Below are 16,014 nucleotides of genomic sequence, written 5' to 3' on the forward strand. Positions count from 1 at the left end.
TGACTGGCGGATGTTCTTGTTGCTGGCTCTGTTTGTGTGTGTGTGTGTGTGTGTACTGGTATATTTGGTTCATGAGGAAACAACTAATGTGTATAATAACATGGGTACTACAATGTAAACATGGTTTATGAGGATACGTCCTGTGTCCCCGTACAACAAAAGGCTTAAAAAAACATACAAAACAGTGTTTTATGAAATTCAAAAATTGCCAGTAGTTTTCTGTAAAGGGAAGGTCTAGGTGTAGGGCGATAGAAAATACAGTTTGTACAGTATAAAAACCATTACGCCTATGGAGAGTCCCTGTAAACCACAAATGCAAGTGTGTATGTGCGCGCGCGTTCGTGCACGAAAGACAGTTTTGTCTAGTCTGGCTGTCTGTGGATGTAGATGGAAAGTCGTTTATTGAACTTTGTTAGGGAAAACAGAGAAAATGGCTGTTTTGTTGTGGGCTGTTGTCTGTTTCTTAAACTCAGGCTACTGTTTTGTGGTCAGCTGTGTGTGTGTGTGTGTGTGTGTGTGTGTGTGTGTGTGTGTGTGTGTGTGTGTGTGTGTGTGTGTGTGTGTATGTGTGTGTGTGTGGTTGAAAGAGACCTACAGAAAATGCACCACACCCTCATGAATGACTGACAGATGTTCAAAGTAAATATTCATGAGAGAGTTCAAATGCACATGCACAGATGCTCTGTGTTTAGCGCTAGGGATTCCTGCTTGACTTTGTTGGTTACTGTTTAGACATTAGCGTGTGTGTGGGTACAGGTTTGCATGTGGGTAATTTTCGCAAACCATACATGGCTGAATCTGACCTTTTCATGCAATGTGTGGCAAAAGTTCACGAAACCAAATCTTTATTGTGGTTTTTGCACCCGCCCACATTGATGCACACCCACACACACAAGACTGATCGCAATCAAAACCACACGAACGAACACAGACTAGTGGGCAGCAACCTGCTAGACCAAAACAAATGAAATGGACTTGCAGACGTAAGCAGGATCATGATTTGACCTGGTCTCACTTGTCTCTGCAAGACTTTCTGTAACATTCTAGTTCAACAGGACGGAAAGTTTGTGGGTTTGAATTCCATAGAATGATTCTAATAATATTGTATACCTTGAATGATTTTTAAGGCTTGATGGTGACAGTGTACCATTCTTTCTGTATTTAGGATTGCTTGCCAAGGCAGTTTCTATTACAATTGTTCATACTGTGGTTAGTCAAAGTCATGTTTATTGTCATATTAACACATTGCAGTGCTTTGGAGGAAAATCAAATGTGGTTCCTTCAGCAAACAACAGTGCAGGGATAACCATGTTCAGCAAATACAGGCAATAAGTAAGATATAAAAGAATATATAATGGAACAACTGTGGGTACATTTGGGATTTGACCAAACCCCCTTAAATTTTGAACCCTGAAAGAAAGCTTGTTTAAGCATTTGACAGACACTTTTATCCAAGACAGCCTACAATGCATTCAAGCTGTGTTTTGCCTACATCTGCTGCTGAACTTGTTAAGCAAAGGTGTGTAGTTTTTATTTTAAAGTAATCTGTCTGGTGGACTATGAAACAGTGATAAAAAAAATATAGTAGACTTACATTGGGAGATGAACTCAAACTTTAGGTACCAGGACTAGTGTTGGGCGATATGGTCATTTTTCAAATCGTCATATTGTCAGCCCGTGAAATCGACGATACACGATATTATCGTGCATGGGTGGAGAAAGAGAGAGACTCTATACTTGTCATAGCATAACTATTTGGTGTTTTAAACCGCGCAGGTGCGTGAGAGTGAGCCTATGGAATCACCAATAATCTAAAAAATACTTTCAAACATACTGATAAACTAACGTTAAATATGAAAATACTATATTTAAAATAGCTAGTTCATATATAGTCTGACGCAACTGTCATATCGCACATCCTGTGACAAATTTGCCGCATTTGCGCACGGAAGTTATCAGTCTAAATGTTCTGCAAAATCAATCAACAGTGAAAATCAATAGTAGATTTCATTTAAAGACCAACAGTTTAACACTAAATATTGGACATAAACGAACACGTTAAATATAAAGTTTTGAAAACAGGTAAGTTCATATATTTGGAGTAAAGTTCAATTGAACCGATGCATCAGTCATACAGCGCTCCGGACCGTGTGCCCCATGTCGAGACGGAAGCAACCCCAACAGAAACGAATGACATGCATTCTAACATAACTGTGGCATTAAACTCAGTTAGTGAGGGCTCGTTTAAAATATTGTACATATATAGGCCGTTCAGATTACTTGTTAAAATACAATGAAAAACCTTATATCTGCAGACGATGTAGGCTACGTCTGTTTGGGGATGGAGACTTCTTCACCGGCTACAGGCTCTAATCCTCATTTGCGCGCGTGCGAAATGTGGTGCTGAAGTGAAATAGCTGGGCAATTTGATAGCCGAATTATAATGGGCCGCCAAATAAAAATAATAATAATAATTATTATTATTATAATTTAATACATTAATAGGAGAATGAGCCTAATATCGTCTTGACTATCGACAAAGACATCTGCTATCATCGATATCTCTGACTATCATCGATACACAATACTATCATCTATCAGCACAACCCTAACCAGGACCCAATCGTAACAAGCTCCTTAAATTAAGACAACACTTATGGCACTTTCCACTGCAAGGTACGGCACGGTACAGTTCGGTACAGTTCACTTTTGGGGGGTTTTCCACTGGGTACAGTACCTGGTACTTTTTTTAGTACCACCTCGTTTGAGGTTCCAAGTGAACCGTACCGTCACCAAAACGTGACCCGTAAACTCTGCTGATCACTGATTGGCCGGAGAGAATCGTCACTACCTGCATCACTGAACACTGAACTGACACAAACACAAAAGAACCACTAGATTTAAATCAGCACAGCCAGCGAAGGATCGAACGCAACTGTTTTGAACGATCGCACCTTTTATTAACAACTAAAAGTTTTGTTGTCTGTTGCGAAAGTACAGATGTTCCTCTCATTGATAGCAGAGGAGCGGATCCAGCGAGAGCGGAATGAAGTTTTTTTTTTTAGGAGTCGTGGCAGTAGAGGCGGCGCAACTATAACGACGTGAATAATCCCGCCCACTCTAAAGCGATACTAAACTGCAGTGGAAACGCAAACCGTGCCGAGCTGTGCCGTACCGTACTGAGCCATGCCGAGCTTAATCGTACCACGCAGTGGAAACGCCCCATTAGATATAATTATGAACAAATTATCTATAAGGGTTTACAAAAATTTCTTAAGGGTTTGTAACAACCGGCTGAGGAATATCACAGATACTTTTGGTAGGTTCTTTTGGCCAGTAAATAACTACCTAGCAACAATCTAGAATACCTTTGTAACCATGTTATGCCTTAGTAACCATCATGAACAGCCTAGCAACTACATAGCAATGCCTTTGCAGGCAACCACAACACACTTTCAACTATTGCACAGGCACATTTTTTTTTTTCAAAAAGTAGCTGTATGTCTGTGCTCACGTGAATGTTGTCGTGTGTAGTGTGTTTTGTGTACACATTGGGGTATGTGGTCTGTTGTCCCAACACGAGGAACAGCTCTGAGTCATATAGTGACTAACCCTCTGAACAGCTGAATACATTACCTTGATTCACGCAAAACAAGCTCACACATGAATTTATGAACACACTTCGATTTCCACGTTGCACCCATAAAAATGGTGCACACGTGCAGGTCTGTGTCAGTGAGTGTCAGTTGCAAGGTGTAGGTTTGGTAAGGAGTTCGGTTAGGTAAATAAAGTGATATAACACACAGGTTGATAAAACTGTGTCACAGTTTGTAATCTGGGTTTGAGGCCCTCAGGGGTGGAAAGCTTTCAGTCATAGTTACTGTTTTACTAAAATGTTTTGACTAACAGCTCTGGGGTAATTGTGAATGCATGTGGGGGGAAATCTTGTTCTTACTTGAATTGTGGGTTTCTGTAGAATCTGTGTCACAAGCTAAGCTTGGTGACGAATAAGAGATTAAATGGACTTGACACACATGCACACATCACTACCTGATTACACCGGCATTTACCATCTTATAAATCAGCATGGGTTTGTGTAGTTGTTTTGCCTATTCTAAATGAGTTCGCTATTATGCTTGTTTTGTCTTTGATTGCTCAAACATTTTTATAATTTCTATTATTTCTCTAAAAATAATAGTCACAACTCAGTGTAATTTTAGTCAGAATTACCTTTATTACTTGTGAATAGTGGGAATATCAGTTGAGTTCTTCCTTTTTTTAATTTTGTGTTATTTAGTGTGATTAAGTACCAATGGGTTAAGATAGATTGTAAATGAAATTTCAAGTTCAATGAAATTGTATGTTTTGTCCCTGCTTGCTCATTTGGTACAGGCCGAGGGTGGAGCTAGCCCTTATAAATAGGAAGCTATAGAGCTCAAGAGACCATTTTGTGTTTTGAAGGCCAAGAGTAACTTTGTGGCAAATTGGACCAAAATTACTTGGTGTAGCCTATTTTTGCACATTGTTGAAGTATTTGTTTTGTTTGTTTCTCAGTTTCTGACCATGTTAATAAATTCTAGCTAAAATAAACCATCTTTATGGAACGCACCGAACCTCTGTCCAGCTTGTTTGAAATGATTTCCTATGGGCTCTGGGCCATCCATCAAAGTTGGTGTCAGAAGGGGTCGTAGAAGCCCTGGTCATAAACGAGCTGGAGGTTTTTTGCTCATAGAGATGCCACCACTGAGGAGTCAGCCTGGCGAGGGCTCTGAGCAAGAGGAGGAACCAGGTGCAACTGTAGGTTTATCCACTGCTGAAGTTACATCATCAGAAGTGGCCATCACCAGTCTCGCCCATATGTTTGAGAGTTTGATGAGAGGCAAGAAAGAGAGACGGCACATCAGGAACAACAATACAAAGTCCTCCAGCATCAGGTCAACCAGATACAGCCAGACTTTGAATACCAGGGCTGGAATTACGACTACGGAATAACAATGACATCTAGCTTTTCCTCACAACACTCGAAAGACTGGCGAAAGGCTTCAAGTAGCCAAAGGAGGACCGGGCTTTACGCCTTATCCCGTTGTTAAGTGCTTTTGTCACAATGGACCCGATGCTGACACAGGACTGTTATGAGGTCAAACAGGCAATCTTGGCCAAATATGAAATAAACGCTGAAACATACCAGCTGAGGTTCAGAGACTCCATGAAAACTTTACATCCGCCTCAAGGATCTGTTTTGCTCATGGGTAAAGTTTGACAGCAGCAGGAAGGAAGATATTATGGAGACTCTGGTGTTGGAGCAATACTTACGAGTGCTCTACACAGAAGTAAGGACTTGGGTAAAAGAGCAGAACCCTCCACTGCTGCAGAAGCTGTTCTGCTTGTTGAGGCATACATCGCTGCACGGATAGGCTCTGGAAACTACCGGTATGCAGGTATCCTACTTCCTGCCAGAGGTACGTCTGAGGGGATTGAGGTTGGTTCAAACTCTTATACTACTAGTCAAACTAAGATGTTAAAGCCCACCCACAAAAAGGCTTGTAACACTAAAGCTCCACCTGTTATGCAACGTTCTGGCAAGGCCTATGGTATGTGTTTTAATTGTGGAAAACATGGTCACAATTCAAATCAAGTCCATGTAATCTCTTATTCGTCACCAGGCTTAGCTTGTGACACCGTGTATCATTCATTTAATACTGAAAGAAAAAAAATTAAAACAGCTCCTTTCTGATCAGTTAAAAAATGACTGAAGTCGTGTAGGTTAGGATTTGAATACATTAGAAAAGTAAAACTTGAAAATTGCTAAAATTGTGTAGAGCAGCCAACAGTCTTTATGAGGAAAACAGCTTAATGTATTAAATAATGACTTATGAGAATATAAAAATGCAAAAAGGTTTGTGTGAAGATACGATTTTGGGACAAGGGACATAAAATATTGTTAGCTCTGTATTAGAAGCCAATAGGAAGTTCCTGCATAGAAAAAAAAATTTCCAGTTCTGGTTGGTGTCATTTGGAGATCATTAATAAAATGGAAGAACAGTCTTCTTGTTTGTCTGTAGTGGGCCTGTGTGTTTTCTTTGGTTCTGGATGAGTGGCACTGGAGAATAAAGATTTTGTATTGCCTTGTCTCCATTTCACCTTTACACTGATTACAGAATGTGTGCAATATATTTGTATGCTAAAACATCACAGTAAATTCATTGATGGCCAACACCTCTGCATGTTGGGTTAACACAATTCTGCTATCTTATTGACAGTTGGAGGAGTACAAAACAGGCAGGTTTTGTTGAGTCACAGAAGTGTATAATGTGTTGGGCGAGATGAGTGTGTTTGTGTGCGCGCATGTTCCCAGCTGGTGCACGTACAATAGGGAAGGGAGAGAAATCTCTGCTGTTAAATCCAGCTAAAGCTTGTGACCGCGCATGTTTGTGTGGACCAGCAACAAACCAGCTGGAAGATCCCATAATGATATTTTGATTAAACGTTGCCAAAAAGGTAAAAAAAGTAAAAATGAAACATGCAGTGATGAATTGTTAACTATAAGATATATAACATGCATTTAGAACATATTTCATTTCAGGCTGGTTGACCAGCTAGAAACCAGCTGCCATTTTGAGCTGGACTTCCCAGCAGGTATGGAGACTGTTTTTCATTATCTCTCTCGCTCTCAGACTGTCTCTCACTTTCATGCTTTCTGAGCACCACTCCTCTCGTCTGTATCAAGAACACTTTGAGTCTGAGTGTCACACTGTCCCTCGTGGACTTAGGTTTTCTCATGTTTGTTTGGTCTGTGTCCTCTTCGAATCCCCTGAATCCTCTCTTCTCCTTTAGAGAGTAGATTAGTCCTCTGTCTTTTGGTAGTGGAGATAGACACTGGCATTTTCTCTTCTAAATCCTGTAAACTCCCCCTCACTGTGACCTTTGAGCTTATGGAGTGTGTCAGGGTTCAGAGTGACATTTAAAATGAAGTGTTAGATGTTATGAAATTTGCTATCAGGGTTTGATTCCAGCTAAGATATCACTTTTTTTTCATCTCTGTCTGTCTCTCCATCTCAGAGATTGATCAGTCAGGTTATACTAAAGCCAGGTAAACAATGGCCTTTTGTGCTTTATTTTCATCCTAAATAGTTGTTTTCTAAATAATAGCAGTACTTTTGGCAGTTACACAGCTTTTGGATTTTAAATTTGTGTTGACTTTACAGTTGTTGCTGCAGGCCTGTTTTAAAACCCAGAGCAGCTGCCTGCCTGCAGGGGTGTGACCTTTTGACTTTAAGGTCATAAGTCAAGCGGCCTAACCACTTCTGTTTTATAGTCATCAATAAACAAATAAACCTATTTCATCTGGCCAAAGATTGTGGTAATTTTCATACTACAGAGAGAATGGTTTTGAGTGGGGTTTTTAAATGTTACCCTCAAGCTACAGCTTTGGGAAGAAACAGAGAAAAGGTGGAGATTTGGAGAAAGTCAAAAATGAAAGAGTACCAAAATAAATTACAGTAAGGATTTTTTCTGCTGTCCTAGTCGGGAAATTCGTTTTATTTTTATGGCCTTCCAGCATTTCCACCACAGTAATTATACATTTTATTTTGAGAAATTATTTATATATATTTATATAAACACACACACACACACACACACACACACACACAATTCATTTTGTGTCTTTGTCTATGTTGTTTGTTTAGATGTTGAGCATATGTGTAAAAAAAGCCAAGTATAAATCTTAAAAATAAATTCTAAATTAAATTTCTAAATGTGTCTAAAAAAATATTCATATGACTCAGTAAAAGTCAAGTTTTATTTGCAATAAACTATTTATGCAATATGACAGTAAACTATAGTTAATAAGTTTGCGAGGCAAAAATACACATATACAAGATCAATGAATTTTTATATGTTTTTTCCTCCTGTGTCCTCAAAGTGTGGTTACAGTCCCCTTACTGTTTGAATGGGACGTTCACTTTCAAAATCAATTCTTGGAGTGTAATTCATACGTGTGTGTAGGTGGGGTAGAGGTAGGCACAGTGGGCAGAGGTGGGAGTTAACCCTCTGAATGAACCATCCATTCATGTGTGGCAGCTGTGACAACTAGTGCACCCTAGTGCTGACTCATTGGAGCCCACAAAGTGGGAGCAGAGTCTTGATCTAACGGCTGCTGTCAGTTCTCACGCACACATACCACTCACTTCTGCCATTGCACATCTGACAGTTCTGTGTATTTCAGTTCTGTGTATGTGTGTGTGTTCTGGATTCTGCTGTGCTCGTGGGAACGCTGCTATACTTAGCTGCCTTGTGAGAACGGGAGACTGAACTCTGTCCCTCCCTGATTATAAGGCCAGAGCCAAGCAATTGGAACTACTAGCCTGCCTCTGGAATTAAAGTACTCAAAAAATAAAAAACATGCACATATCTCTTGAAATCTGTTGTAATGGCAGTATGTTAGTGCACATGAGCACAATGGGTGAGTGTGGGTGTGAGTGGAAGAGATCACAGGGCGTCACACCCTGGTCACATGGTCATATTTCTTCTTCCTGTCTGGTGTATCCTATTATGTGGTCATCGCCACACACACACACACACACACACAATTCTGAACAGCAAAGACAGTGGTGTAGCTGGAATGTGATAAAGTGAAAGTGAAAGTGATAGTGAAAGTGACGTGACATTCAGCCAAGTATGGTGACCCATACTCAGAATTCGTGCTCTGCATTTAACCCATCCGAAGTGCACACACACAGAGCAGTGAACACACACACACACTGTGAACACACACCCGGAGCAGTGGGCAGCCCATTTTTATGCTGAGGCGCCCGGGGAGCAGTTGGGGGTTCGATGCCTTGCTCAAGGGCACCTAAGTCATGGTATTGAAGGTGGAGAGAGAACTGTACATGCACTCCCCCCACCCACAATTCCTGCCGGCCCGAGACTCGAACTCACAACCCTTCGATTGGGAGTCCGACTCTCTAACCATTAGGCCACGACTTCCCCTTAAATAAGGAGAAGTGATAGATAGAATGCTAATAATAGAAAAAAGAAAAGCGATATTTTTCTCTGTTTCCCAAAGAAGCCATTCGCACATCTGCTGTTGTCGATTTGTTTGCCTGTTTTTGGTAGACATTGTGCTCAGAGCAGATTACGTCCTGTGTATGTGTGTGATGTCCTTCCGCTGCTATCCAAGAAGCATGATTCCCGCGGTTTGGCCAGCCTGTTTTGTCTCGCTGCCACTGATGTAACCTTGCTAAAAATAAAGTGCTGATCACACGCACGCATGCAGCGTCTGTTCACCATTAAATGAACATACTATGCTGTCCTCACAGTCAAGAAACATCCTGACATGGCAGATGCCATTACAAAAAAAACAAAACAAAAAAACAACACTTCAATCGTGACTGTTGAAGTCCGAAAAAAGTAGATACTCTTCTAGTGTAATATTGGAAGTCTTATCCACAGTTTCCTGTCTTTTTTTTATCATTTCTGCACTTCTTGGTCCGTTACGTTTGTCCTATTTTTATACTTCTCTTTGATTTACTGTGCTCATCTGGCTTGTCCACCGCTCTCAGATCATCCTCTGTGAAGTTATTCTTTTTAGCTTTTTCTCAACCTCAAAACATTCATGTCCTGACTAAACCCCGCAATCACTTCCCTATTGTTTTTCAGTTAATCTGAACATCACATTGCATTTTTTGTTAGCAATTGTTTGTTTTTGTTTTCAACTGTATGTCAAAATTAATAATAATAAATGAATATTATTATCATCTTTGTTGTTGTTTAATAGATATAAATAAATATAAATGGTATAGGTGACAAAATTGAAATCAACAAATTACAAAATCTACTACTAGTAATAATAACACTAATAATAAACATAATCGATGATGATGATTACTGGCCCATTTAGGAACTGAACAGCATGTCCTAAGGCTATATATGGTATGACGAAGTGTTTTTGACGTGATTTGTATGAGTGAGGAGAGTGAGTCTTCAGTACAGCATTATCGTGTTCTAACTTATTAATAGTTAGGAGGCGGAAGCGCTGTCCCGGGTGGCCGTGAGAGTAGGACAGTCACGAGTCAGGAGTATTTTAAATGAGGCAGCAGGCGGAGACGCGGCGTTCTGCGCTGTAAGGGAATTCCGGGGCCGTGCGCGCTGACGTAAAGGAGCTTGAGGGGCGGTACCGAGGAGCGGAGAAAGAGAGCGTGCGCGTCTGTACAGCCAGAGCTGCGAGTCCCTTCAAAAAACCCAGCGCCGCTCACCGCAACTCGATCCCTGCCTTAACTCACAGACACAGCTCTGTGCTCGCTATAGAGAGCGGAGACTTACCCAACGACAACACTGAATATCAGCAGCACGGCCCCTGCAGAGAGATACAACAGACTTCAGGCTTTTAAACCGGCGGATTTAAGAAAATACACGATTTTGCGGATTACTATTGTTGTTATTCAGCCGTGTCGGACTGGTAACTGTTATACTCCAAGGAGAAGTTACGGATAAACTGCGCCCGCGGCATTCACCGGTACTGACGGGGATTTTAGCCTCTCATTCGTGTTTTAGCCCTTGTTTTTGTTCTCAGGCAGCGTTGACGCGACGCTTCTGCATTTTATTCCCGCGCTTGTAATTCAAGCTTCTTTATATGTGATCACTCATAACTTAATCATTTCACCTTCAGAGTGTCCTACATCGGACGTCTCGAATCATCTATAAGGAAAACTAAAAGATGTCCTCGTTTATTCTCCAACAGATCCCGTCTAACTTTTGGGAGCGCTAGTGGAGACGCAAGCTGAACGGGTTTTACTACTAAAGGTAAGTCGGTTTTCTCAGTTGTTTTATCATTGTTAACCCCATGGTAAACTCGTGGCTACTTCATAGTTGAGTGTTGGCCGTGACTGAAAGATATTTCGCTCCTTATTACAGGGTAGCAACGGTCTGTGTGAATGAAAGCGTTGTAGTAACGGTGACCGGAAGATCAGCGCTCGTTCTCCACGCGCATTAACTCTTTACTACCCACAACTCGTGTCCTTTGAAACAATGGCTGGCCTTCTGTCTTCATATAAATATTCTTTTGACTAATCAAAGCATTGTTTAATTCTTAAGTTGGGCGTTTGGCGGTGTAATTTATCGCTGCGTTCTGTAAACGGGGTGTTCAGGCAGGCATTGTTTAGATGTAGGTCGTAAAGTCTCAGTCCCACGTGTGTCCGGTGTAAGGGGGTTGGGTTCACTGTGTAAACTGACCCGGCCCATCCGCACTGCCGAGTCCTGCCTACCTGTGTCAAACAAAGACATTTTTCATTTAAAAGTACTAAAATATAAAACACTATTTATATGTATAAAAAATAAATAAATAAATATTTGTTTTATATAAATCTTGATGACCTTAATACAGTCATAAGTGTCTAAACCAGTCCCATTATATGGTTTTCTTGTCACATGACAACAAAATAGCCTGCATACTTGTTAAGCCATAGTGAACTCTTAAAAATATTTGAAAACATAGTCGCTTATTTGCATATTTTTAAGCAATAGCACAATATACTACTAGTGTTTATTTTATTACTGTTCTTTTATTACTGTCTTCATGCATCAGAATGTTTTTGACTTTCAGCTCTATGGAAGAATTTTTTTTTTTTTTTTTTTTTTTTTCAATAAATTATTTTTAAATAAGTTGAAACCGAACCAGAAAAGAGCCTCACTTCATTTATATTTGTTTGACCTGGGAGGCCCGGGCTCCACTGCGGGGATGTGCCGAGCTGGGCAGTCTCTTAGAGCTGGATGGATTGCCTCAGCCTCCTCGTGCTGAACTGAATGCGTCTGTCTGAAAGGAAATCTTTTGCATCGTTTTCTACTACAGCAAGCCTCCAGCCCTGCCTGGGGGTGGGGTGTTTTTCTCTCTCTGCATTAACATGTGCGTTTGAACATATTCCGGTGTCTCGGTTAAGGGAATATACAAGGGGAAATTACTCTGTAACACGCTAGGAGGAATATTTGTGTTGATCTCAAATAAAGATTGCTGACAACATGTAAAATTGCAGTGAAACAGTTAGGTGTTTGTTGTAAGAGCGTGTCTGGGGGAGCGAGTTGGAAGACTCTGCATTTTGCGGGCGGTCATAAACACCCGTGGAAGTAAATATGAGAGTATATGAAGGACAGGAGGATCACTTTGAAGATCGACTTCTGATCAATTAGCACAAGTGACGTGAAAACAGAGAGGCTGTGTTTGTTTCACTTCAAATTTGTGGGTTGTAAATTTCGAGAGTGCAGCTGCTGCCGAGACTCAGTCCTCCTCAGACCAGCGGGTGTTTTGAAAAAGCCGCCTTACTGCAATGTCACTGCCCCTTTATTGTGATGACATAAAGCTGCGTTAAAGCTATAGGTCAGACTAAAATAAACAAAACTTGGTGTGAATATATACTCATTCGGTGACTAAGGGATTGAAAGTGTGTAGAACTGTGCATGAGACTGAATGAGGGAATATTTTGAGGATACATGAACCATCGGTTTGAAATATAATTATGTCATGGCCTAAAAGAATCGCTAAATCATTGTTCTTTGAACCGAGTCTTCTCATTGCTAATTTCAAGTTACTATAGAACATTCAGGGTGTGTTTGTGGTGTGAATTTGATCCTAACAGGTGGAGTAAAGAGAGAATGGTGCTGGTTGCACATTTCATGTGTGAGCGGGTGAAACCAAGGAATGATGATGTATCGTGTAGGTCAGGGGGCTTGCTGGAGTGCTTAGACAGTGTACGCTTGTCACGGTAGCTATTTGACAGTGATGATGACAGAGCCAGGCTTCCGTGAGTGTGGTTATACTCGTATTTCAAGACTGTCTGAATGAAAAAAAAAAAAAAGTTGTAGGCTGTAAAGTCCTCCTCGTTCATTCCAATCGAGCTCTAACAGTTGTGTTTGTGGGGGAGTTTTTAGGACTGTACTTTAGTGGTAAAAGGAAGTGATATAGGCAAGTTAGAGGAATTTCAGAAGAGAAAGTATGTGAGTCTGTGAACGCGTGTTGTTATGAAGTTTGACGAGTTGGTTTAGGGTGATGCAATTAAAGACAAGATAGAAAAGAGTTTAATACTGTCTGACACCACATTTTTTCCCCTTTGACTGGTTTAGTTTTTCCTTTGTCATTTTGCCGGTCTGTTATCTCACATTTTGGCAGAAAACCAGAGTAAGGGGAAAAGGGAAAGTGAGTATTAGAAAGGGAGAGGCGGTGAAACTCTAGTGGGAGTGGTTGAGGGGAATGAAGGGAGGGAGAGTGGTGGAAAACAAAAAAGATCAGTCATGTTTCTGTGACTCAGTCAGATGTTTTTTGGATAGAGTGAGCCACCAGGATGCAACACACAGATCATTGACGTGCGTCATAACGTGGGGAGGAGGGATTGTTTCCCTGTATTGCAAACATCTTGATTTGTCTCTATCTCACATTAAAGTCCATTTTTCCATCTATTTATGGTCAGTAACTTTTATCATATTTCAGTTAGAATGTCTGAGATATTTTACATGCCAGACGCGACTCTTCATTCCGCTCAGCTGGATCCCTCTCCAACTTTGTCAGCATCAGACACGAGTGCTGCCGTACGCCACGGCAACCAGTTGCCATGGCAACCGGAGAGCCAGCTTGTTTGTGACTTATCCTTTTTGTTACTAATAACTAAAAAGTGTGCCTGTTTTGTTGGTGTCTAATGCACTTGCTTCTGGGAAATGAGTTTGAATGTAGGTGGGGACTTTTGGGAGCTAATGAAATGCAAACAAGGCAGATAGACAGATGTTCAAGGTTTGACTGTTACAGTAATGAAAGGCTGAGATGTTTTGATGGCTACAGAGAAAGGTCATTTCTGGTACTTTCTATTCATAATGTTAAAAGAGAATGATAGAGCAAACTCGTGTTTCCTGACATCTCACAGTGACACATTTGTACAGTCTGTGCGGCTGAGTGGATTAAAAGTTTTCTCACAGATGGCCGTGCAGACACATTCCAGACTTTCATGTCTAGCAGACACTCACACACTGAGTCACTGCCATTCATACACAGCACCCGTCTTTCAGCTTTTTGCCATTTAAGTTGTCTGTTAGGTAATGTGCTGGCACGTCAATTACTCTTTCTGTTCCTTAAAAGTTGTTCTGTAGTTCTCAGAAGAGTTACTACACAAGTTGACCGACTGCAGTGAAGATATAACCCAGACAGAAAGACATAAGAAACATCTGCCAAGCCTCAGAGGACTTAACATGATGCGAAACTAGACACCTGACCAGTCCATGCTTTCATTTTTTGCGCCATTCATAAATATGTACACACAGAGAATATGTTCCACAGGATGTTACATCATTCCCCTAAGTCCCTTTTAAGACACCCCCCCCCCACCCGAGAGGCCCACTTCCTGTTGCTCTGACGACAACTTCCTGTCTTATCATATCTGTTCTGCTTTCTTTAATCTCACATGCTGGTATATTCACATTCACAGACAAACACAACAGCAGAATTTTCCCTGGCTATCAAGATATCTTAGGTCTGACCCAATGGATAGAACCAAGTCCCCACCCTACACTGATTTTTTTCCAATGATCCGTGATGTACGTCACAAACCTGAAGAAAAGATCAGTCATCACTTTCATTTCATTATGTCTTTGAAGTCAACATGAGGTCAAAATGGACCCTATAGACTTTCTTAATGCACATTTCTGGTCTTATTGTGAATGATTTGTGCATGTTTTTTAAAGCCTACATAATCTTTCATCAAAGTAACAACTCACTCCATCTCTGAAATATTGTGTTTTTTCTTTTTAGATGATGTCACTTTTCACAATCTAATTAATTAAGTCCCACACTACATATATATATATATATTTTTTGTTTTTCAATGAATATCCTGTCTCATTTAGAAGTGTGACACGTTATAGAAGTAAAATGGTTTGTAAACTGTTTCATGTTGACTTCTCCTTTTATGAGTAATATCAGTGTCAGTAATACACCTCATTCAAGGTAATGACTAAGTGTGTTTTCTCAGCAGTGCTTACCACAGTGACAGCATGGTTGTTTACTCTTAACAGGACATGACCACTGGAGTTACTAAGAAAAGCATCATGTTTCTCTTTGTGTCAACTCGACGAGAAACAACTGAGAACTGAGACCTGAATTCAAGATTCACATTATTGGTAAAATTGCTGATTTTTTGTGTCATGTCAGGAATGACAGTGAGTATTTAGATTAGGGTCACCTGAGTCCTTCCCCTCTAGTAAGACCTTAATCTGACCTAGTAATCTGACTCCATCCAGATGGAGTTGAACTAGGTCAAGGGCAATGACATGAAAATGAGAGCAGGGAAAGCAATGGTGGTCTGTGCATAGGGGCCAGTCGTGAATGTTTTTATTGTAATGTTATTTTTGGAAGGGTGGTGCAAGGTTGAGGAAAGGTTGTCACAAAGTTACATGTATGCGAGGAGTCGGCCAGAGCATACAACAGAAGCGAGCACTGCATGTGTCCTCATCTGAACTCAATCTCAGGATCAGGATGTAGGCCACACTCTGTTGCATGTACGCATGTTTGTGTGGAGGCTATGAGTGTGGGCTTGGAAGGCAGCGATGCCATTGTGACGACTCAGCCTTGCATCATTGGCAGAGGCAGACACACACACATAGGGAAGGGAACAGACGCAAGCCTACTATGACGTTGTGCTTCCTTGTGCCTCTGTGTGTGATATCTATCTGAGGTGGGTTATATAATGGCCACATGTGAGTGCTCACCCACAGGCCCTTCCAGTGGCTCACAGAGGAACATTCCAGCTCTCCCAATTCCCCTGCTCTTCTCATGTACCTAGCTTTACCACCAATCTATTTTCCCTCTCCTGGCCTAATTCCTTGACTCCATTCCATGTCGTTCTTTTCCACGTACTCGCTCACTCAGCTGTTTTTTAGAATGAGGACGCTGGGAGATGACATCATTCACACAACCCGTAGCACTATCTTAAAATGGAATTGCTTTCACATTGACATGTTCCTGATGTCAGTTCCCATCTA

At 41.0% G+C, this 16,014-nt stretch overlaps 1 protein-coding gene across 5 annotated transcripts in view; it reads left to right on the forward strand.

The window, feature by feature from the left end:
* Positions 1-16,014, forward strand: part of LOC109100061 (lysine-specific demethylase 6B-like) — an 81,951-nt gene that overhangs the window by 48,088 nt on the left and 17,849 nt on the right. For 3 of the 5 annotated variants that reach the window (XM_042759720.1, XM_042759721.1, XM_042759719.1), the window contains one exon: positions 10,742-10,803. The gene's annotated coding sequence lies outside the window, so the exon portion shown is untranslated. Of the gene's footprint in view, positions 1-9,797; positions 10,517-10,741; positions 10,804-16,014 lie in introns of those variants that run through there. The other 2 variants (XM_042759722.1, XM_042759718.1) reach the window with 2 other exon arrangements.

Source organism: Cyprinus carpio, chromosome A7, assembly GCF_018340385.1.
Source record: "Cyprinus carpio isolate SPL01 chromosome A7, ASM1834038v1, whole genome shotgun sequence".
NCBI classification, from domain to species: domain Eukaryota; kingdom Metazoa; phylum Chordata; class Actinopteri; order Cypriniformes; family Cyprinidae; genus Cyprinus; species Cyprinus carpio.